A 24,274-nucleotide genomic window follows, 5' to 3' on the forward strand; every position below is an offset into this window, starting at 1 on the left:
GCTCTGTTTAACTTTAACCGGGTAAAGCAGTAACTACATGTCTTCTCCCTCTAGAAGGGTGGAATGCTACCTCCGCCACCAGAATTGATGGGGGGGGGGGGGGTAGTTTTCCAAAGTGTTTGACACCTTACACAACATGTTTTGATGAAGCCAAACCAAAGTTAGCTTTAACCGCGAGGATTATAATGCACTTAAGAGTATAAGGTATGGCTATATCATAGAACAGCTTTAAGGAGATGGTTTCGAAAGCTGCAGAGGGGCTCAGCTCATGCTAGGGCACCCTCTCACATAAAACCAAGCACTCTGCCTCCAGGATTGTCGAGGCCTACCATAGGGGTGACTTATAGGTGCATATGTGTCTATATATATGGGTAGATATAGGTATAATAATAATAATCCTCATTTGTATAGCGCACAATCACCCGTTAGGGTCTCTAGGCGCTGGGGGCCGTCGGGAAGATTAAGCAAGCTATTGCCCAGAGTCGCATGGTGCTGGGCTAACCTGCCGCCGGAGCCGGGGATCGAACCGTGATCCCCAGATTCCAGCCTCAGTCGCCCTGGCCGCGGCGCCACACCTCACACCTCTCCCTATATCTCTATATCTAAGTAAGGGGTGATTACACCACCTTACCCAAGCTGAGTGATCAGCCTGTGGTGCCAATTTGGATGGCCAGCAAGGGGTGGCATAATACATGCTGCAGCCCCTGGTAGGTCTTGGATGCACCTATGCTCTGGGTACCTATGGTACACTATACAGGGGCTTACAAAGGTGACCCAATACCCATTCAGGTATGTACCTAAAGTACATGGCATCAATTTATAGAGAGAACAGCTGGGCTGTGGGTCTGATTAGCAGGCCCACAACAACACTAAAGTCGAAAAACCAGAAAATCACAGCAAAAAGTGGGGGTGACCATAGGAAGCAGACCCTACTCTTCTACAGTTTGGACGAATAGCTCCAACCCTGCATTGGACAGAAGCACCCCATTCACAAGATACAAATCCAATTTCGATGTCTGTATCAAGGTATGCCTAATGGACCTTATTGAAGAAACCATTTACAGCTTTGCCATCTCCCGATTTAAACTCCTCACAGACTTGTTCACCGCGCTTGGTGGCGCCTTGTCCCCCTCAAACTTATTGCCGGATCACCTGTAACCAAAATATGGTGGTACCAGACAGGGAGCTCCTTACCCTTGATGGTGTAGAAAAGAGTTCCTCCTTTACCTCCCTCCTGCCCACCGGAATCATGTTATTGCCGCCTGCATGAATCACCAGCACGTCCGGAATGGGCATGCACCGGGATACTTGATTGTAGGAGACTCCTGGTAATAAAGTATGCAGGTCTACTCCCCCCTTTGTTATTTTTGGTCACTTTATGAAGAGAATTATCTAGCTACAAAGCGAAGTATCTCAATAACTGTGTTTGCTAAGTAACTGTCACCTAGCAGGACAGCACTTTCTCCTGCCAGCTTAAATCCTTAATCCGAAATGCAATTAGTGCTGAAACCACCCACCGGGATAGCTGCACGTGCTCCAGTCACCCGCATTGTGGTTACACTCCTACTCCATTCAATGGCATGCTACCCCCACTCCATGTAGTCCGGTCTGGCTTTTACTCCAACACCATGGTATAACCCATGGCACGATACGAACAACCCGATAAACTGTTACCACAAGGACCTGGACTCCCCCCATGTGTGCTGGCACTGATTAGTGGGCCATCCTTGAGTTACTGCCAGTTGCCGTCCGGATACCAAGTTACTGCCAAGTCAGTGCAGTGCACGACTCACCAGCATATATAAAGGAAAAGAAAACAAGCAGTCAGTGTTTGGTGGTCTCCACTTTAATGGCGCACTCCTGTATGGAGTGTAAGGTTCATCTTATTAAAACCATAAGCTGTTTCCTGATACAACCACTGTAGTTCCCGTGTTCTCTGAAGCTGCTTGCTGGACTTGGCCCATTTTCCCAAAATTTTTCGCTTTTCACCCCCCGGTTTTAGGATGTCTCCCCCATGGTAGAAAACGGTATGGGCCATGTGTGGTGTGAGATGCCATGTTTAATGTGACGCAATGGTGTGTGCAGTTGTTAACCCCCATTGTAAAAATGTACCCTGGTAACATGCTGCATTTAAAATGGATGCCATGGTTGTGTGTGGTGCCACATGACTGCAGTAGGTTAGCAGTCTAGATGTTTGGTACCCAGCCATCCCAGCTTTTGGAGCAAAAGCCTGGCACCCAGGGTGCTCTACTCCTCCCCCTGAGCCAGTTAGAACCAGTTACCCAGAGGCTTCTAGAAGCTTCTGGCACTGTCTGGGAGGTGGGGTGAGGGGTGCATAAATAAGGGGGCTGTGCCCCCATGTGCTCAGACAAAGCAGGGACATGAACGTGAGGGGACCTGCTGCCAGGGGGTACCGCCACCTGGGCCTGTGTGCTGGACCCTGCACCCAACTAACACCCCTCTGCTGTCCACAGGGATAGTGGAAGCCCCACTGCAGGAGTACAGGCTGCTGTACAGGAGGAGTGCCACGCTACAGTGAAGGATGGTGAAAGCCTTCTGCCCTGTCCTGATGAGTACCCACTGACTGCTGACGTTGCCTTGTAGTGCCTGTTGCTCTGCTGACTAGCACCTGAGGGAGAGAGCGCTATATTGGATTGGCCTGTGCCCTTCTGCCTGCTCCCTAGCACCTCGGGAGGACTATCTGTCATTGCCCATGTAGAGGAGCGCTGCATCTGTGCTGGCCAGAAGAAGAGGACCGTGGGCACCTTTCCCTACATGGCGAGGAGGTGAGGAGCTGAGGCCTAAGCACTGTATTCAGAGGACTGTGCCCCCAAAGCGCTGTGCTACAGTAGCGCTGCTTGGCTCAAAGGAACTGTCTGATGGTGAAGCACTGCAGGAGCCTACCCCGTGTCATTGCTGCCTCTGAACACTTTGAAAGCGCCGCGGGAGCCTACCCCGCGATTTGGCGCGCTTTTGGCCAATTGATGCTGGCAGGTGCCTACACCGCCTTACCGCTGCCTGTGGCCAACTTTAAACAGTGGGAGCCTGCCCCTTGTTTCTGCCGCAGGAGTACTTGATTTGGGACCACGGGTGCCCACCCCACACGGGCACCGAGGGAAGAATCACTGCGCCGGCCCGGGAGGCTCTGTAGTCCTGCGCGGGCTACCCCTTGACATCAGGGGAGACGCACTGGGATTGGCGCCGGCGAGAGCGCCCACAGGAAGTCCCGCCCGTCTGGGCGGAAGTGGGAAGAGGCCGACTGAAGCCCCGGGTCCCCTGAGGGAACCCGGGTGAAGCCGGGAGAAGTGGGGGGGCGGTCGGGGCTCCAAGGAGGGAAGGAGAGCCCCTGAGACACGACCCACTGTGAAGTGAGGACCGTGCTAGGCTCTGGTAGCACGAGAGAGGCATTGCCCTGCAACAGGGGCGCCAGCCGCGTCATCGGCCAGGCCCCCATGAAAGTCGCGCACTGATTGGCTGCCAGGAAGGGAGGCAGCCGGAAGACCCTGGAGCAGAGAAAACTGCGAGGGAGTAAACCTCCCGGGTCCCAGCCCCGAGCGCAAGAAGAGGTGAGCTGACCAGGGAAGAGGTGGCCCCTGCCGGCGCTGAAGCGAGAACTTTGCCTGCCCCCGACATTGACCCAGTGAGTTGTGTGGGTCTGGGGGCCTAGGCAGCGAGAACCTCCCCCCAGAGAGCAGCAGGGGTCCCTAGGTCCCCGATACTTTTGCCGACTCGGCCCCACATGCGGAGAACGGTCTGGTACATACTCCCCTGTGGAGAGGCCCTCCAGACCGGTGGGGAATATTTACCCCTGAAAAAGCCCTAGGACCTGTTGCCTGTACTGAAGAGTTGCTGTATAGCTGGTTGTATGATACCTAGGGAGGACCCGCCAGATTTATACAAAGGTGTTGGTGCTTACCCTGATGTGCACACTGAGGAGTGTAGGCCTAATGTCCTGTTGCCCCAGGTTAATGCCCCATGTTGAGCGTGTTTCCTGCTGTTAGGCTTCATCCGAGATGCTCCAGGGGTTTTTGCTAATGAGGAGACCAATGCTCATGTGATGCCTAATTTTCCGATGCTAAAAAGGTTATAGGCCAGTGTCACCCAGGCAGTGTTGTTTCTGTCCCATGCTACACAGGATCTTATGCCCTACTAAGTTGATTTAGACTGTCGTAGTATGCCCCCATGTGAAATGTGGTCATGCTGATATAGGTTTTACGCATAATGTTTTCCCCATTTCAATATGGTTTTGCCTACAGTGATGATTATGCATGATGTGACTTATGCCTAGGGGGGGGGGGCGGAGCCCTATACTTATGTGCCTGATGTTTTCCATGCTAAAGTTATGCCTCTATGTTCTCATGCTTGTGCTGATGAGGTATAGTGAGTTTATATGCCTACGGGATAGCTTATTCTTTGATTGATGCTCTCAGCTTTAAGACTTGGCGCGCCTCTCGCTGCTACCATTGCGCATACACAATGAGTATTGGTGTGGGTGAAACTAGGAAAAGACGCAACCCCTGACCTTCATAAGCCTCCTAATAAATGATGGGATTGCGCTCAAATCCCTTCCGCTCTTGCCCATACTTCCTATTGAATGCAGTGATTGAAGCCCACATTCCTTTCCCCATTCGTGACAGTGCGCTGTGAACTTCTAGCGCTGCAAACCCCTCCCTTTCCTTTACCAAAGAGTGGGCGTGCAGCTCTTTCCCTGCTCGCAATGTCATTATCTGCATCCTTGATCATAAATAAAAGATGGGCGCTTTGTGCCTTCGGTATTTCAAAACTCTTTGCTTTTGCGACGGGGCTCGCCGCGCTATAGTGCAGCGCCCCACTCTCTTCTTGCTAATGAGCGGCCGCGTCTCTCGACTCCCTGCAGCTAAGAAGCCCAGCTCCCTTTTCCAAACGCTGATTCGAAATCAGACGCCTTATCCCTGAGGCTACGAGATCTTCTGTCCAAACTCATCTAGATTACATCGATAACAGAACGTGCACTTTAATGAGCTCTCAGCCTTAAAGACTTGGGGCGCCTCGCGCCAATAACGCTGCACACACGCAATGAGTATTGGAGTGGGTGAAACTATGAAAATACACAACCCCTGACTTTCACAGGCCTCCTAATAAATGATGGGATTGCCCTTGAATCCCTTCCGCTCTTGCCCACACTTCCTATTGAATAAAGTGATTGAAGCCCACATCCCTTTCCCCATTTGTGAGGATGCGCTGTGGACTTCTGGCTCTGCGAGCCCCTCCCTTTCCTTCAGCAAAGAGCGGGCATGCTGTGCCTTCCCCCCTCGCAATGTCTAACGACTACGCCGTGAGGCACCTCACCTGGGTAAACCAGCTGCTCAACTCGTTTACGGCTGCACCCGCTGGGCACCCGAGGCGAGAGGACAAAGAGGGCTTCTCCCTCATGTCCTGTGTTTTTATCGCTTTCTGGAGGAGGGGTCGCCTGCGCACTTTAATGACGTGCTAGGTGCCTCTCTAAACCCTCACATTTCCTTGCGACCCCTCCCTCTCCCCTTGACCAGCTGTATGCTGACCCGAATTGCCTCTAACACAAAAATGCCACTAAAGGTACCCCGCCCCTAGACGTGGAGGGTGGCTCTCAATTGTAGTGTCCATTCTTTGCTTGAAACAAAGGCCCAGAATTACTAAACTTTCACGCAGCACAGCATGTAGTGTAGTTCCTATTTCCCTGATAGGCTCTGCGCATTTGAATAATATACACTATAGTTTTTACATAGGACTGAGGTCAGTATGTCTCTCTCGAGTACATTAAACTTAATTACTTGTGTGTGCCAGCTAACTCAGAGTTCACTAGAAACTTTCTCGAATGAACAAGAAGGGATTCGTTTCTGACAACAGCATTAACATGACATCTTTGTTTCCCTTAGAGTCGGAACAATACCTTCAGAGTTGTAGAAACAATAGATAACCATTTTACTCAGTCAATCAGGCATGCTTCGTTTCTACACAGTTGCACAGTAATAGATTGACGGGCGTTTCAATAAAAAGGGTTTATTGAACAGTCTTATTTCTCATGCAAGTGATATGAACTGCTACAATCGTAAGACAGAATGCAAAGTATAAAATGTATAGCGTTAGCAGCAAGATGAAATAAAACTGTAATAGCATAACTTGTAGCTATGACATATATTCATTAAAATACAAACATAAACAACACAGGCTAAAATGCTCAACTGGTGCTTCTAAAATAAACCTACCTCAGTGTACCTAACCTAAGTCTAGTACGAGTGAAGAAGTAGGTGCTGTCTTAGTCTGGTTTAGTTATACCAAGAGTTACCAAAAGTTTCTTTAGGTTCTAATCAGCTCCATACCTTAGAATGAGAGAGGTTGGTATCTCTTTTCCAGGACTTGATCTCTAACACCCCGCAAGGGGAGTCAGAAAATCTGGAGCTGGATTCTCTGCAAGGAGGATGACAGCGTCTGGTCAGTTGCTGTGGCAAACCGCTTCGTGCAAGTAGGTAGCCGAAGCGCACCTTGCCTTGCCATAGCAAGTGAAGGTATATTTATACCTTGAAGGTGTTTAGGAATGCCAGTATTGACATAATAGTTGGGCATAAGAATGTCATGAATTAACCCCTACGAAATAGATGTTCATGAATAAGAAATGAGTTCTTGGAGAAATCAGTATCCAGGCAAGGGGAAGTCTTAAAGGCTGAAGAGTCTGGTTTTCCAAGAACTCGTTGTGACGTAGATGAACGGATGTAAGTAGCCATGCCTGTATTTGGTTAGCATGGACAATGCCTAAATAAGGGTTGGATTTCTATGCCTAAATAAGGGCAATGTGAATTGTATCTATATAAGGACATGAATCTGATATTTCATACAGAATCTAAATCGATACACAACACCAACTCCACTTTAGTATGTATGAGGTTACTAAATCCGAAACATGTTAAACATATCTAAAATATATCTACACATGAAGTGCTAAAAAATGCGCAAAAATACATAGTAAAATGCAGTAGAAAGTGTTGTAAGCATAAAAAATGTGTTGGTGCTGTACAAATTAAAGCAATGTTTCATTCTAAGCATATGTTGACATTTGAAATGCAAATCGAATGAATCATGAAAATATATGAAATGGCTCGTAAATACAGACGAAAAAAGGCCAAAACAATTTCATTTCAGATCACATAATCATGTGGAATCAAAACGCTATAAATATCAGAAACAGGTTGCCGATTGGCCGTAAGGGATCATTTTGCCAGTTTAAAAAGAAATTTCCTTTTGAACTTTCTTTAATACACTCACTGCTGTTTGTGCGAGGGTCATATGCCTTATTGACATTATCTTAAAAGTTTCATGCGTACATAAATGTGTTATTTTAAACTTTTACATAGGTTTATCCTATTAATGTATTGTGACTGATTTTATTGTTAAAATGTATGTATGCAACGGTTTTAATTAACTACACTGTTTCATACGTCTTTATTTTGATTTTTACATCATAAAAGACAGTCTACATAAAAGGAATACAACCAGATCATATATACATAAAATTTAGAAACACCATATTTCTTCCAAAACAGTTCATCATTTTAAGACAAGAATTAAACAATAATTTTAAAGACGCAATATGAAAATAGTACCCATTTTTTAAATGTATAATCAAAGTACATGAAGGTGTCTAGCTCTGATAACCCAGGCCCACCCTAGGTACTTTGCTACTCCTATAACCACAATCTCTGAGGTGTTTGTTCTTAGAGCCCACAATGCCTCTACACTCCCTCCAATATTCATCTGACGGCAAATGGGCCTAATCCATTTATTCCTTGGGGCAGAGTAGGCCGGACAAGCAAAGAAGAAATGACCCACACTCTCCTTTTGGTCATTGCACCAGGGACAGTACTCAGTTGTATGACCATCCCATTTCTTGGAAAAGGATCTTACTGGCAAAGACCCAACACTAAACTGATGGTATAATTTTTTGTCCAGGCTCCTGGTAATAACATCCCAGTAGTTCTCAAGTAGGGGATCCAATTTGTGCACCAAGAATCGACCCGTTAGGGTGGCAGCATCTGACAGCGCAACAAATTGGTGTCTAACAGATGCCCAGAAGAGCATTTTAAATTCTTTTTTGGAGGGAAACGCAGTAGACCCCGTGTTAGCCCACAATTGGCTAAGTCCCATACTTTCCAAAGATTAATTCCACCTCCCGGAGCCATGGAATATTACCAGAATCCATGATTGATCTCACTTCCGCTAGTTCGTTAGCAAAGAGACTTAGCTCCGGCGACGTCCAAATCCGTCTCCACAATGCTACCAGCCGATACTGTGCCATCTCATTTATCGGCTTACAGCCCATATCCAACAAAAGGGGTTTAATTGGTGTGGATTGGGGTAATCCTACCAGTTTACGAAAAAAATTATTTTGGGCTCTTACCAAGGGGGTTAGGTCCATAAAACCCCACAGGTCGGCCCCATACAAAATTGCAGAGCTAATTTTTGCTTCAAAAATCTTTAGTGCAGGTAAAACCCTTTTAGTCAAAGACATTCTTTGCTCCTGGATTAAGCATCCCGTAAGGCGTACAGATCTTAAGTGGAGAGCGTCAACCTGTGGCTTCCAGCGTAGGCGGTAGTCTAGGGTCACTCCAAGATAGGTCATAACATCCACTTGTTCAAGGGCAACTCCATTCATGCTAACGTTGCTTTTAATGGGGCGATTTTTTGTTAAAACCATAAATTTGGTCTTGCTCACATTTATTTGCAGATCATTAAGTTTGCAAAAATCCTCAAATCTGTTAATCGCCTTTTGGAAACCACTACGTGTCTTAGAGAGGATTAATGTATCATCTGCAAAGATGAGCAATGGGAACTTAGTCCCGCCCAATGTGGGTGCATCAGTGGGAGTGTCTGCGAAAAACTTCACCACCTGGTTTATAAATAATAAGAAAAGGGTAGGTGCAAAAACGCACCCCTGGTGGACACCCCTCGTGACGGGAAAACTATCCGTCACCTGCCCCTGTCTCCCCCACCTCACCTTTGCAAAATTGCCCTCATGCAATCTTACCATAATTTCAAGGAGTTCGGACGGCAGTCCTAGCTTGCCTAGGACAGCCCACAATTTTGCCCTGGACACAAGATGGAAGGCGGACTTAAGGTCCACAAAGGCGACATAGATGGTCCCTCCGCCCAACAGCACCACCTTCCAGTATATCAGAACGAATCGGAAGACCTGGTCGATGGTGCTGGTGCCTGATCTGAAGCCAGCCTGTAACGGTGAGAGAATGCTCTCCATCTCCATCCACCCTTGAACTTTGGCAAGGACCATCCTGGCGACAATTTTCTGCAGGGAATCCATGAGACTTATAGGGCGATAGTTACCAGGAACCGATCGATCCCCCTTTTTAAAAATGGGGAGAATTTCCGCTCCTTTCCAAGACTCTGGGATCCTTGCCCCCTTGGCAATGGCATTAGCAACCTGAGTAATATAGGGAACCCAGAGTTGGGGGTCAGATTTAAATAAGTCTGCCGGGATGCAGTCCATCTCAGGAGCTTTCCCTGCTTGAAACAACCGGAGTGCAGACTCAGTGTCATCATTCGTAAACACCAAAGTATGACGGAGAGACGGAGGCGATGGGACCCAGATCACCGGGGCGTCGAGGAGTTCATATTCAGGGTCTTTAAACTGGGATGAGAAAAAGTCCACCCATGCTTCCGCAGAGACATGATTAACTGGGGTCTGCGAGTCAGGGTTTCTGCCCCATTTCACAACTTCCCAGAACTTAGTCTGGTTAGAGGAAAGGCTGGCCTCATAGAGGTCAGACCAATAACACTCATCCCACTCTCTCCTCGCCTCCCACTGAACCCTCTTGTACTTTTGCTGCGCCAGTTTGATATCAAGGGTTACCCTAGATTTGATAGCTTTTCTGAGCCCACTATATGCCTCCCTGCATTTTTTGTTATACCATTTCTTACTGGTGCCAATTATTTTCTCTTTCCCGTGCTTCGGATGTAGGGTAAGGAGAGCCTTCAGTTTATTGAAGCACTGCTCGTGTAGATCATTAATCTGGTGGACTGCTTCCATATTGGAAGGTAGATCATATATGGCACTCAAGGTTGATGAAACTTCCAGAGATATGCCATCTAACCTGGCGGGATCCACCACGACCCTGCACCATCTGACCCTCCTTCTATCGTTGGTTGAAACAGCCTCTGCAGTAACGCACGTAGGTGCAGGAGACCTGCCTAAGCCACCAGAAAGCTTCAAACTTAGAGACAACGGGTTATGGTCGCTCTCAGGACGAACCACAACTACCATGTCTTCCAGGAGGGACCAATACTCCATTTTTACCAGAATGTAATCAATTCTACTTTTACTAACCCCGTTATCAAAAGTAGGGTGACCAGTTTTGTCGGAAATCGTGCGACCATTGGCCGCTCTCAAACCCCGCTCTAGGCACAGCCCTAGCCAGTGCAGGGCAGCCTCAGAACCCTTGTTAATATGGTTCATTGTCAAATTCGGGATGTTCCACATAGCATCTTCCTCAGAACAAAAGTCCTCGCCCTCACTCTTCAGGGGTTCAAAGGTGCAATTTAGATCCCCGCTATAAGTATTAAATTATCTCTCCCAATCAATTCGAGGTAGGAGTCCAACTCATCTATAATAGCCGGGCTTTTCCCGCCGGGAAGGCCTCCAGCATATATATTAATAACAATAATATCCTGGTGATTTTCCTACATAACTTGATCCCCAGAATATCGGGATTATTCACTAGAATTTCCACCGGTCTGTAACTGATGGACTGCCTAACCCAAATTACTAAACCCCCTGACGCTCTACCCTTAGTACCCTTGATGGCTGGTTTATAAAAATTAAGAAAACCTGCTCGAAAGATTGGTTCAGGAGCCCAGCTCTCTTGGAATAATAAAATATCAAAAGAATCTACAAAATCTACCCAGTCATGTGAGCCTATTCGCCCTTTAAGCCCTGCAATGTTCCATGATGCTATTTTGAGTACCATATCCTAAAAGGAAGAGGCATCGCAATTCAAAGCCCTCGACTCTCGGCCTGAATCCCCACCGTCAATATACGGAAGACCAACCAGGGAGTTACCCTCTAAAACGCTCCCAGCAACCTCATCCATCTTTGAATGCCCTCCCTCCTTTCTGGCTAAACATGTTATACTAAGTAAATCCACTTCCCCATTTTCGAAGTTGCCAGAGTGACTCTCTCCGCCGGATACAGGACGGAGTCAATCAATGCCCTCCAAACCAGAGAGTGCTTCAAAGCGATTGAACAATTTTGGAATGAATGGGGTGTATGTGTTCCTGTCTATTGGAAATCTCCCATAAGTTCTTCTAGGCGTTAGGAGGTTGGCAAAGGGCACATTATTTCTTTTGAGGTAAAAATAACTGAGGCCCAATGACTGCACGTCCCCCATCCTCCCAAATCTAGCTTCCCTACGTATAAAGTCCACCGTCCAAGGATCCCTGAAATTTATAATGATGCAATCCCCATCCAGGTCCTTCGGGCAGTGTACCACCCAATTCACTCTTCTAACACTCAATATCTCCGGGGCAGAGGATGGTGGGAGGAGTCTGTTTTTGTTTAACCAGAAAACAACTTTGTTTCTGAAGTCCCCATAGGATTCAGGTATGTCTTCCCTAAGGGTTGAGACACCTGTTAGAACAATCGTATAAGGAGTAGCCTCAGGAGGTAAGTCGATATGAGGGGGGCCCTGTTTGTGAGCTTTCTGAACTAAGGCAATGGGGTTTTTGTCTTGTCTCCCCAAAGCTCTAGTACTTGGTTTGGTCAGAGAGGTCGATTTGGAACTACCCTTCGCAGGGTTCAAAACTTGGGCAATAGTAGAAGACTTGGTATTGTGCATTGTGTCAACTTTCAAGCTCCCACCCCTAGAGGTTACCCCAACAGGATTGATTATAACAGGCCGAATATTAGATTGTTTAACCGAAGCCTGGAGTGGCCGCTTAGTTATAACAGCGGCACCCGGGGGATTTGATATGCTAGTTGGAATAGAGGGTGTAACTTGAGCATTTACTAGCTTTTTTAATATGCGAGTATTATCATTAAGAAGATTCTCCAGTAAATCCAGTTTCGAGTTCATAAGTCTGGTTCGTTCTAGTAGGGGTAGCATAAGTGTTTTTACTAATAGTTCCATTTTACTTAAGAGGCAGTCATCTTTACTAGAACACTCAGGACTGGTAGCTAAATTCCTAAGTGATACTTGAGGTGGGGACAGAAAACTAGTTGTAACCAGTGAAGGCTGGGAGCTGGTAATTGTTTCTGGGGCAAGGATGGGCTGGGGTATACTATTTATTTTAGGAATTTTGGAAGTACCCCCCTTTTGTGGGCCCTTATTTCTCTTCCTCTTGCAGGGCATATTCCGTAGGGACTCTCGGGTAATAGAATCAAATTGGACAGGACTAGCAATTAACACACTTTCCCCACCCCTACTTCCAATAGAGACACTGGATTGTGAGCCACCATCAGTTGAGTTCAAAAACGATCCCTCCACCTCGGGATGAACATCTACCAACACAGGGTCCAAAATCTGGTTAGGAATCATAGTGGATGTTGCAAAGCGACCTATAGAGGAGCGCTTTCCCGTAACAATATCTAGCGATAGGCGTTTCTCGGCAAAGGCTATCTCCTTTTCCAAGATACCGGTCGCCCTCGTTATAAAGGCATCTAGGGGACCAGATACCACCCCACTACATGTCTGCAATTGCACTGATCTTTCTTTTCCCGAACGTAAGGGCATGATTCAGGATAACAAGGGAGGCCAATAGGTAATAAAGGGGGCCAAATGTGGCAACAATACCTCCCTGAGTAGACAGGATCAGCAAAACAAGGGGGGGGTGGCCCAACCCAACCTCGGCCGACCTCGGACGGCCACAGACGGCCCGCCCTTAGCCCGGGCTTAGCCCCGCACTTCGGCCCCGCGTGTCCCGCGGTAGCGTGATGTGCCAACCTCAAATAGAGAAAGGGGGAGGAGTCACGGGAAGAGGCGGCAGGTGCACGTGATGTTAGAGAGCACGCTGACCTGTGGACCTCGCAGTCCAGGACCCCCGAGACCAACAGCACTTCAATGGGCAGCAAGGGCAACGATAGTCCCAAAGTCAAGATGAGGCAAAGCTAGTTCAACTCCCTCAGTGGCGGCAAACTACGACTGCGAGCGGCTCCCGCGGAGTGGGGGCCGCGAGTCGTGTTTTAAAGGCAGCAGGCAGCAGGCTCAGCAGGGAGGAGTCACGGGAAGAGGCGGCAGGTGCGCGTGATGTTAGAGGCGCGCTGACCTGTGGGCCTCGCAGTCCCGGACCCCCGAGACCAACAGCACTTCAATGGGCAGCAAGGGCAACGATAGTCCCAAAGTCAAGATGAGGCAAAGCTAGTTCAACTCCCTCAGTGGCGGAAAACTACGACTGCGAGCGGCTCCCGCGGAGCGGGGGCCGCAAGTCGTGGTTTTAAAGGCAGCAGGCTCAGCAGGGAGGAGTCATGGGAAGAGGCGGCAGGTGCACGTGATGTTAGAGGCGCGCTGACCTGTGGGCCTCGCAGTCCCGGACCCCCCAGACCAACAGCACTTCAATGGGCAGCAAGGGCAACGATAGTCCCAAAGTCAAGATGAGGCAAAGCTAGTTCAACTCCCTCAGTGGCGGCAAACTACGACTGTGAGCGGCACTACACATAATAATAAAAACTTGAAACTTGAAACTCTCGTAGCTCAGCAGTAGCAATTTGAATCTGTGCGATCTTAATGAATGCCGTCATCAGGATTGGTAACCGCTGGGGACAACACAGAGCATGGGACACTTTATCTCTGTTAGAGTACGCTCTATGGTGCTTGGAGTGGCGTTGGTGATTTGGCTTGCCATATCGTAGAAGTAGGAGCAAAAATAGGATCCCTGCAACAAGTCCAAAAAGTAGTGGCAGTCTGCCAAACACAGAGTGCACGAAGTTTGGAAGTATTCCTAGGACAACTTGAAAAGGTGCTAACAGTCCTGAAAACACATTCTTAAATAGATGTACAATACCGCTCATATCTGACATCTTTAAGATATGTTCCAACATTTCTGAGAAATGTTTAGGGCAGTTTGTATTCGAAAGGGCATGTATCTTTGCAGAAGTCCTTGCGAATTGTAGATCATAGGTTACTTTGGCCAAGGTCAGTGGCACAGTTTTTTGTAAAAGAATGGCTTTCATTCTGCTTAGCGTATCAAATCGCATAGAACAGATGTTCAGTGAAGGACATAGAGGCGACTCCCTGGCTGTCTTGGTTTGTGGAAACAATACTTGCATACAGCAAGTGACCCTTGATGACACAGTTACTAGATATGGGATGCCTGGCAACATGCCACAGCAGCTGTGATCATTCAGCATAAGGTAACTTCCGTTAGAAATCAGTCCAAAATTTGGATTAATCACTGCAGCTGGTGAACCTTGCAGGTGATAGCATACCTTTGTAGTGGAACCATTGCAGGCCCCATGAAAATTAATACACTGACATAGGAGAGACCCGCTTAGTGCATTTTCACAGTTAGAACCGTGAAGAAACACTTCATGTCCCCCACTCCAACATCTGCTTGTGTATGGTAAATTCCAGGATGTCTTGATGTATTCTTTACTCAACCTTTCATATTTGCCTGCTGGTATGTGTTTTAGGCAATACTGAAAATGGAAAATTGTAACAGGCAGAGTAATCTTACCATGTATGATCCACTCAGTAGCTAGTTTTTCTGCCACTGTGATTGGTAATTTTTCCAGTTTTTCAATGCTCAGCACCGTATAGTCTGCTCACCTTTGTGCCAATTTGATTTGTTTATCAGTGAGATTGAATTCTGAAAACAGTGATGTAGTATTGATTAAACGCCAAGGCACATAGCCTGGAAGCAAGTTTTGTAGTGTCCAGCCTAATAGCATGATAGAACGTAACTGAGACTGACCATGTTGCAACATGACCAAGTCTCATTCCATGATGTCTATGGCAGAAGACACAATGCTGTCTAATGTATATATCCTGGACCACAGATTCGTTAAACTATTGTCTACTACAGAGAGAGATTTCTCTAAATTAAGACGATCAATTTCTCATATTCGTTCTGCAGTCTCTGCTTGGCTAATCTTCCATAATTCGTGATATGCAGCATATATACCGGCATATGTGAAACGTTTTTTAAGCGGTTTTCTTGGTCCTAGCAAGACTTCCCTAAAGTCTGCGCCATCTTTGGGTAAAAATAAGTGTTGTTTTACATCCTCAAGTGTAGATTTCTGTAACCAATCAAGGCATAGTTTCCCAACACTCTATGTTGGTACTATCCCAGGATGCTGTCTTTGAACGTATCTTGGGTCTAGCCTATTGCTAGTGAAACCCTGTGTTTTGTTCATCAATCAAGCTTGACAGTTTTTGTGTCTGTGCAGCCATTTTTTCCATTCTGGATCTGATCTGATGCAAAATATTATGTACGTCAACCTCCCCTCGTGTAGTGCTATAACTAGTAGGTACATGTATGGTTGGTGTGTTCATGTCCTTGATCTTGGCTAACCCAAGGCAAGACGTTTGTTGGACAGTGTCATTCCAAAACATAATTTGCACAGGAATGATACAGGTTCTAAACAAAGCTTCTACCCCCTGCACTTGCCAAACTTTTGTACCTTAGACAGTTTTTGTCTCAATGTTGTCTCCAAAAGTCAAAACCCTGTCTAGACCTTTGGGCAATAAAGGCTGCAGAATAAATCTGTTTTGTATTTGTTAACATATTTTTCGTTCCTGTCTTGTTCACATTTTTAAAATAAAATGTTTCAGCATTTGATAAATTGAACCTTGAAAAATATGGAACTTTCATTGCAAATTTTTTGAGCTACCCTTTGGAGGTGTAGGACAATGTTCCCATTAGTTATATATATATATAAATTCACTGAAAAAACCATAGGTTAGAGACCATATATAGTTAGCTGGACATTTTATTGACATAAAACCAATGAAATTCCATATATAGTTAGTTGCACTAACTATATATCGCGCACCCGCAATCCACTGCTGATGATGTCACATATTACATCATTCATGACATGGTCAGTGACATCACTGATGACATCACTGATGACATCTCAAATGACATCACTGATGACATCACTGATGACATCTCAAATGACATCACTGATGACATCATCTAGTGTCTGTGTGTTTTTGTAAAGTTTAAATATGTTTTACATATTGAAGAATGAGTGGATGTATGGAAGACTGAGTGTGTGTGTGGCTGGCTGGGAGGTGTGTGACTCTGTGCATATCAATGTGTACTTGTATCAGTGATTGTATAAGAGAGTAAGTATGTGTTAGTATATGTGTGAAAAGTATGGTGTTCTGTGTTTAACTGTATAGATGAGGAAATCGAAGTGTGATTGATTCTTCACAGGACTGACTAGGTGTATGAGTGCATATGATAGTGTTGTAATAATGAGTGACTGTATGTATGAGTGATTGTATGGGTGAATGAGTGAATGTGTGTGTAGACGTAGGAATCAGTGAGTGCGTATGTAGTAACTGGTATTGGTGTGTCATGATGTCATCAGTGATGTCATTTGAGATGTCATCAGTGATGTCATTTGAGATGTCATCAGTGATGTCATCAGTGATGTCACTGAAGTATGGTGTTCTGTGTTTAACTGTATAGATGAGGAAATGGAAGTGTGATTGATTCTTTACAGGACTGACTAGGTGTGTGAGTAACTCCATGGATGAGTGGCAGTGTGTGAGTGTCTGCATAGGTGTATGAGTGCATATGATAGTGTTGTAATAATGAGTGACTGTATGTATGAGTGATTGTATGGGTGAATGAGTGAATGTGTGTGTAGACGTAGGAATCAGTGAGTGCGTATGTAGTAACTGGTATTGGTGTGTCATGATGTCATCAGTGATGTCATTTGAGATGTCATCAGTGATGTCATCAGTGATGTCATTTGAGATGTCATCAGTGATGTCATCAGTGATGTCACTGACCATGTCATGAATGATGTAATATGTGACATCATCAGCAGTGGATTGCGGGTGCGCGATATATAGTTAGTGCAACTAACTATATATGGAATTTCATTGGTTTTATGTCAATAAAATGTCAGCTAACTATATATGGTCTCTAACCTATGGTTTTTTCAGTGAATTTTCAAGGTTTTGTAAATGCAAATTCCTAACTATATATGGTCTATAACCTATGGTTTTTTCAGTGAATTTCATTGGTTTTTTAAAAGCTAATATCTATAGCTGTAAAATATATTCTTTATTACGTGACGTATCACGTAGCCACGTGAGACGCCTCATGACGCGTCGCATAACGGTGACGTATCGGCTCTACAGCGCAAACAAAACCCGTAACGTAAGCGTGCCGGAGCACGCTTACAGATATATATATATTTTTTTAACCTTAATTAGACAAAATCCACACGTGCACATATCTTGAGGCCTTGCAAAGGCACATCAAACAAACAGTCCCTACAATTTTGCCAAGTTTGCTGGAAATCTATTCCCTTAATTTTTTTTTTACTGTTTCTCTTGGTTTTCCCCTTGTTACGCTTACCGGGACGCTACCCGGTACGCGAACCGGACGCTCCAAAAACACAAGATGGCGGACTCCCGTTACGCTGCCGGTTAGCTGCCCGGTTCGCGTACCGGGAAGCGCCTCTACCGTGAAAAATCGCGGGGGACTTTAATATCCCCCTCATCAATCCTAGGGGGTCAGGAGGGGTTTACCTTGCCCCCTTTCCTTCATTTCCCCCTTCTTTTTTCACCACATCTTGTCTCTCGAACCTACCGAGAGACAAGATGGCGGCCGCTCCGGACTGTTTACAATGTTGACAGCTACGCTGCCGGTTAGCTGCCCGGTTAGCTGCCCGGTGAGCTGCCCGGTGAGCTGCCCGGTTCGCGTACCGGGACGCGCCTCTACGGCACTTTAATATCCCCCTCATCAATCCTAGGGGGTCAGGAGTGGTCTACCTTGCCCCCTTTCCTTCATTTCCCCCTTCGTTTTTCACCACATCTTGTCTCTCGATCGTACCGAGAGACAAGATGGCGGCCGCTCCGGACTGTTTAGAATGTTGACAGACACCGGAGAGCCAATCAGCTTCGCTTTGCGAAGTTCCGTTACGCGTCAGGCACGCGAACCGGGGCGCTAACCGGAGCGCTGTCACAGATATATATATTTTTTTAAACGTTAATTTCTCAAAATCCACTGGAGCACATATATTGAGACATAGCAAAGGCACGTCGGGCAAACTATATCTACAATTTTGCCAAGTTTCATGTAAATCTATTCAGCCGTTCGAGCTAAAAGTGAGTCCAACCGCCCTATGGAAAAATGAAAGGGAAAAACGCGTTTTGGGACCCCCTTTTTTCTCTGCCCCCCCTTGACGAAACCCCCCCAAATTTTTAGGGGCTGCTCAGAAACAAAATGTGCCATTTTCCTGAAATTTTCAGCCAATTCCGTCCACAAACGCCAAAGTTATTAGACATAGAATTTTCAGAAATCCCATAGAGAAAAAATCCTAACTATATATACCCACTGGCTATCGCCAGTAGGTAATATACATATATAAACATATATAATCTGCATATCTATATAAATATAAATGCATGCATACATATACATATATGCATACATATGCATGTTATTTACATGAAAGTTTTAAAAACACTAATAAAAGCAAAGCTAAAAAGCCACCTCATTACAAACAGAATGGCTTTAACGTAAACGAGGGCGAGATCTATTGCATTTTCAATGCTTGTTTACTTTGGTTCTATCAAGAAGGCATTCAGATGTGTCACATATTTGCCATAAATTCTGAATGTTAGCACTGTAGTTGCTCATTAGATCACTGTAGTAAAGCTAGTGCTCACCAGGGAAGTCTGCTGCTAATCATGGTTTGCAGCCATTTTCCCGCATTTTTTATCCCGCAGACTTTCAGTCCGCATACCATTATCCCGCAAGGTCATTGACCTCGCATACCGTTATCCCGCATTTTTTCAAAACGCATGTGCATTTATCGCGCATGCCTTTACAAAGAATTACGTTTTAAAGGCATGTATGGTAAATGCATTTGCGTTGTGAAAACCACGATGACGAGAGAGGTAAGTGGGTTTGTGTTAATTTTTTCGTGGGTTAGTGATTGTGTAGTGTAGTGTAGTGTTGTGTAGTGTAGTGTTGTGTTAGTGTAGTGTAGAGTTGTGGTGGTTGTTTAGTGTAGGGTCATGCTGGGGGTAGTGTTTTAGGGTTTAGGGTTGTGTTGTAGTGTTTGCGTAGTGTAGGGTCATGCTGGGGGTAGTGTTTTAGGGTTTAGGGTAGTGTTGTAGTGTTTGCGTAGTGTAGGGTCATGCTGGGGGTAGTGTTTTAGGGTTTAGGGTTGTGTTGTAGTGTTTGCGTAGTGTAGGGTCATGCTGGGGCTAGTGTTTTAGGGTTTAGGGTAGTGTTGTAGTGTTTGCGTAGTGTAGGGTCATGCTGGGCGTAGGGTTTTAGGGTTTTGGGTAGTGTTGTAGTGGTTGCGTAGTGTAGGGTCATGCTGGGGGTAGTGTTTTAGGGTTTTGGGTAGTGTTGTAGTGTTTGCGTAGTGTAGGGTCATGCTGGGGTGTAGTGTTTTAGGGTTTTGGGTAGTGTTGTAGTGTTTGCGTAGTGTAGGGTCATGCTGGGGTGTAGTGTTTTAGGGTTTTGGGTAGTGTTGTAGTGTTTGCGTAGTGTAGGGTCATGCTGGGGGTAGTGTTTTAGGGTTTTGGGTAGTGTTGTAGTGTTTGCGTAGTGTAGGGTCATGCTGGGGGGTAGTGTTTTAGGGTTTTGGGTAGTGTTGTAGTGTTTGCGTAGTGTAGGGTCATGCTGGGGGTAGTGTTTTAGGGTTTTGGGTAGTGTTGTAGTGTTTGCGTAGTGTAGGGTCATGCTGGGGGTAGTGTTTTAGGGTTTTGGGTAGTGTTGTAGTGTTTGCGTAGTGTAGGGTCATGCTGGGGGTAGTGTTTTAGGGTTTAGGGTAGTGTTGTAGTGTTTGCGTAGTGTAGGGTCATGCTGGGGGTAGTGTTTTAGGGTTTAGGGTAGTGTTGTAGTGTTTGCGTAGTGTAGGGTCATGCTGGGGGTAGTGTTTTAGGGTTTAGGGTAGTGTTGTAGTGTTTGCGTAGTGTAGGGTCAGGCTGGGGGTAGTGTTTTAGTGTTTAGGGTAGTGTTGTAGTGTTTGTGTATTGTAGGGACATGCTGGGGGTAGTGTTTTAGGGTTTAGGGTAGTGTTGTAGTGTTTGCGTAGTGTAGGGTCATGCTGGGGTGTAGTGTTTTAGGGTTTTGGGTAGTGTTGTAGTGTTTGCGTAGTGTAGGGTCATGCTGGGGGTAGTGTTTTAGGGTTTAGGGTAGTGTTGTAGTGTTTGCGTAGTGTAGGGTCATGCTGGGGTGTAGTGTCTTAGGGTTTTGGGTAGTGTTGTAGTGTTTGCGTAGTGTAGGGTCATGCTGGGGGTAGTGTTTTAGGGTTTAGGGTAGTGTTGTAGTGTTTGCGTAGTGTAGGGTCATGCTGGGGGTAGTGTTTTAGGGTTTAGGGTTGTGTTGTAGTGTTTGCGTAGTGTAGGGTCATGCTGGGGGTAGTGTTTTAGGGTTTAGGGTTGTGTTGTAGTGTTTGTGTAGTGTAGGGTCATGCTGGGGGTAGTGTTTTAGGGTTTAGGGTAGTGTTGTAGTGTTTGCGTAGTGTAGGGTCATGCTGGGGTGTAGTGTTTTAGGGTTTTGGGTAGTGTTGTAGTGTTTGCGTAGTGTAGGGTCATGCTGGGGGTAGTGTTTTAGGGTTTAGGGTAGTGTTGTAGTGTTTGTGTAGTGTAGGGTCATGCTGGGGGTAGTGTTTTAGGGTTTTGGGTAGTGTTGTAGTGTTTGCGTAGTGTAGGGTCATGCTGGGGGTAGTGTTTTAGGGTTTAGGGTAGTGTTGTAGTGTTTGCGTAGTGTAGGGTCATGCTGGGGGTAGTGTTTTAGGGTTTAGGGTAGTGTTGTAGTGTTTGCGTAGTGTAGGGTCATGCTGGGGGTAGTGTTTTAGGGTTTAGGGTAGTGTTGTACTGTTTGTGTAGTGTAGGGTCATGCTGGGGGTAGTGTTTTAGGGTTTAGGGTAGTTTAGTTGTTTAGTGTATGCTAAAGGCATATTTGTTCTAAAAGTTTTCGTTATTTTAATTTGCGGCCTAATAGTACATGCGGGATTTTTTTTGCGGACTGATGGTATGCGGGATTTCGTCATATATTCGCTAATCATACTTTCTATGGCAAAATGAACCCCCTCATTTTATTCCTTTTTAAATTAAATGTTTTAAGAGTTACCACTTTATTCCAATCAAGATGGCTTCAGGTGTGCCATACCTTTGTAATAAGTAGGACTGTTAGCACTCTAGTTGTTCTTTAGAACACTCTGGGACATTCTCTCATTGGGCTATAGTTGGGCTACATCTGGCTGATATTTGGGCTACATTTGTTTTTTTTTGTCTATGGTGGCCATCTTTGGGCTACATTGGGCTACATTGGGCTACATTGGGCTACATTTGGGCTCCAACATATATATAGCCCAATGTAGCCCAATATATATTTTTCAAAGTTAATTTTCGTAAAAACCACTGGAGCCTATATCTTGAGACATAGCAAAGGCACATCGGGCTACCAGTCCCTACAATTTTGCCAAGTTTGGTGTAAATCTATTAAGCCGTTCAGGCTAAAAGTGAGGCCAACCGCCCTATGGAAAATTGCATGGGAAAAACAAGTTTTGGGACCCCCCTTTTTTCTCGGCCCCCCCTTGACGAAACCCCCCCAAATTTTCAGGGGCTGCTCAGAAACAAAATGTTCAATTTTCCTGAAAATTTCAGCCAATTCTGTCCTCAAACGCCAAAGTTATTCGACAAAGAATTTTCAAAAATCCCATAGGAAAAAAATCCTAACTATATATACCTACTGGCTATCGCCAGTAGGTAATATATATATATATATATAAGGGTTTAGAAAATGCACGAAGTGCAAAGCCTGTAAACAGGGTATAAACATGAAAGAGGTCATAGTGCCATTCAGGAAGAAACCCTATATCATCAGGGGTGGATACTCGTGCAAGACCGAGTATGCCGTATATGTTCTGATCTGTAGTTGTGGTAAGCGCTACGTTGGAAGCACAATCCATCAAGCTCACATCAGGATTCTCCAACATCTGCGCGCCATCACTAATAATGACCCAACTTATCCAGTGGCCAGGCACATCAATACACAACATGAAGGGAATATCAAACATATCTCCTATTATGTGATAGACAGTGTCCCCAAGAACCCTAGAGGAGGGAATCGTAGACTGGCTTTAAGACGTCTTGAATCAAGATACATTATCTTGTTAAACTCATAAATTCCTAATGGTCTTAACTCGGACGAAGCCTTAACAGTACATTTATAATCCAGTGATAGGCGTCTCCTACTTAATATTTCATTCCATGTATAACTCTGCACACATATATTTGTAATGAATTTTGTTTGATTAATGTTATTATTTGAATTTTTATGATGCTTAGTCAATAACAGTATGCCATGAATACTTGTAAGAGACAATGCTTACTGCCATGTAAACTTCATAGAGTGTAACAACGCCAATTCAGCGTTCTTACATATACGCCTATGGTTCACTTACTCCACTGGGAGACGACGTGTGTCTGTGTATAAGTGAAGTAATATTATAATATAGATGATTCTATAAAGGGAGAGCCTGTATTATTTATGAGACCGTAACAAACAAAAGTTAAAGGTAAAGCCTTATCTCCATAGAAAATGTTGAATAGGCTAGCCACCTTGAGCAATCTATGAAAATGTCTAGATGACAGGTTTAAAAGACTCGCCAATACAGGAGCGGTATAGCATTACTATTTATTTATTTTTTATTTTTTATTTTTTTTTATTTTGTCCTCATTTGCCCCTCCTCACCCTTCTCTCTTACGGTTGCGCCACAGGGTGTTTTCATCTCATATAATAGGAAATTCTTTTACCCTTTTGGGAGGGAGTACACTCCCTTACCTAACCTTCGTAGAGCAAAATTTCCACCGAGATTTCAGAGAGGCTTAATCATGGGACTTACTGACACCCTTGCCTTAAATTTTCACCTATACCCTTCACCCATAGTGATTTAAAAAGAGAGTCCAAAATTTGTATCTTTTCTCCTGCCGACCACTCATATCCAACTTTGCACCGCCCTCATAGCCCTAATCCAAGCTAAGCATGTCGGGGAATCAGCAGAGACCCATAGCTTACATATTTCCCTTCGGGCCAACAGAATAGCATAGAATACCAACTTAACTTTATCGTCCACATCCCTGATTTGAATATCTAGCCTACCAGTAATGACAAGTTCAGGGCTTACCTCAAAATCCTGGGCCAGTACCTTGGACAAGCATATACTCACATCTCCCCAGAAGCCTTTTATCGCCGGGCATGTGACAAACATGTGCATATCATCCTCATTTGGGCTGGTGCATTTAGGACATCTCACCGACTCACCGTTTTTGAATTTAGCCAGCTTCTTTGGCGACCAATACGCCCTGTGGAGAGTGAACAAGTGGTTCCTTCTTAAATTCGCAGGTTTTACCACCTTATAAAGAATCAACATAGTTACTTGCCAGTAGTCTTCTGTAGCGATCCTTGGCAAGCACTCTCCCCACAGGTGGTCCGGCAGTGTGAATGGTCCGTCCTCCATCTCAATAATTGCCCAGTACCAGCTCGCCACTTCTTTCTTTATCGGGGCCTCTTCAGCCAGCTTCTCCTCGAATTCATTGTATACCCCTATTAGATTGTCTTTCCCCACCGCCCAGCTTTGTATCTGGAGGTATTTAAATTTCGAAAAGTGGTGCCCCCATTTTTGTTCGCAATATGACCACGGCAATAAACTCCGATCCAAAAAGAGATCCCCCCAGCGCTGAGGACCCTCTACTCTTAACCCTCTTGCCAACGCATCTTTTGTCCAACTTGGAGCACCTGGTGACTCCCAGATCGGTGCTCTTGCACTGAAGTATGGTATTTTTGTGGCCCTTCTGATTCTATACCAGAGCATTGCCAAATCCTTCAAAATTTTCAATCTCACTTTTTTGAAGTATTTTGGGTCCGAAAATTTGTACATAAACCCATCTTGTTTAATGCTCTCTGCTCTTAACATCACAGATAATAGTTCCCCGATCACCGAGCTTTCAGGAGTTCCCAAAAGCATTCTGCAGTTTTTAAGCCCAAAGGCCCAAGCATATATCTGAAAATCCGGTGCAGCTAAACCTCCTTTCAAAAGTCTTCTCCT

Source organism: Lissotriton helveticus, chromosome 4_1 (genome assembly GCF_964261635.1).
Source record: "Lissotriton helveticus chromosome 4_1, aLisHel1.1, whole genome shotgun sequence".
In the NCBI taxonomy this organism is placed as follows: Eukaryota; Metazoa; Chordata; class Amphibia; order Caudata; family Salamandridae; genus Lissotriton; species Lissotriton helveticus.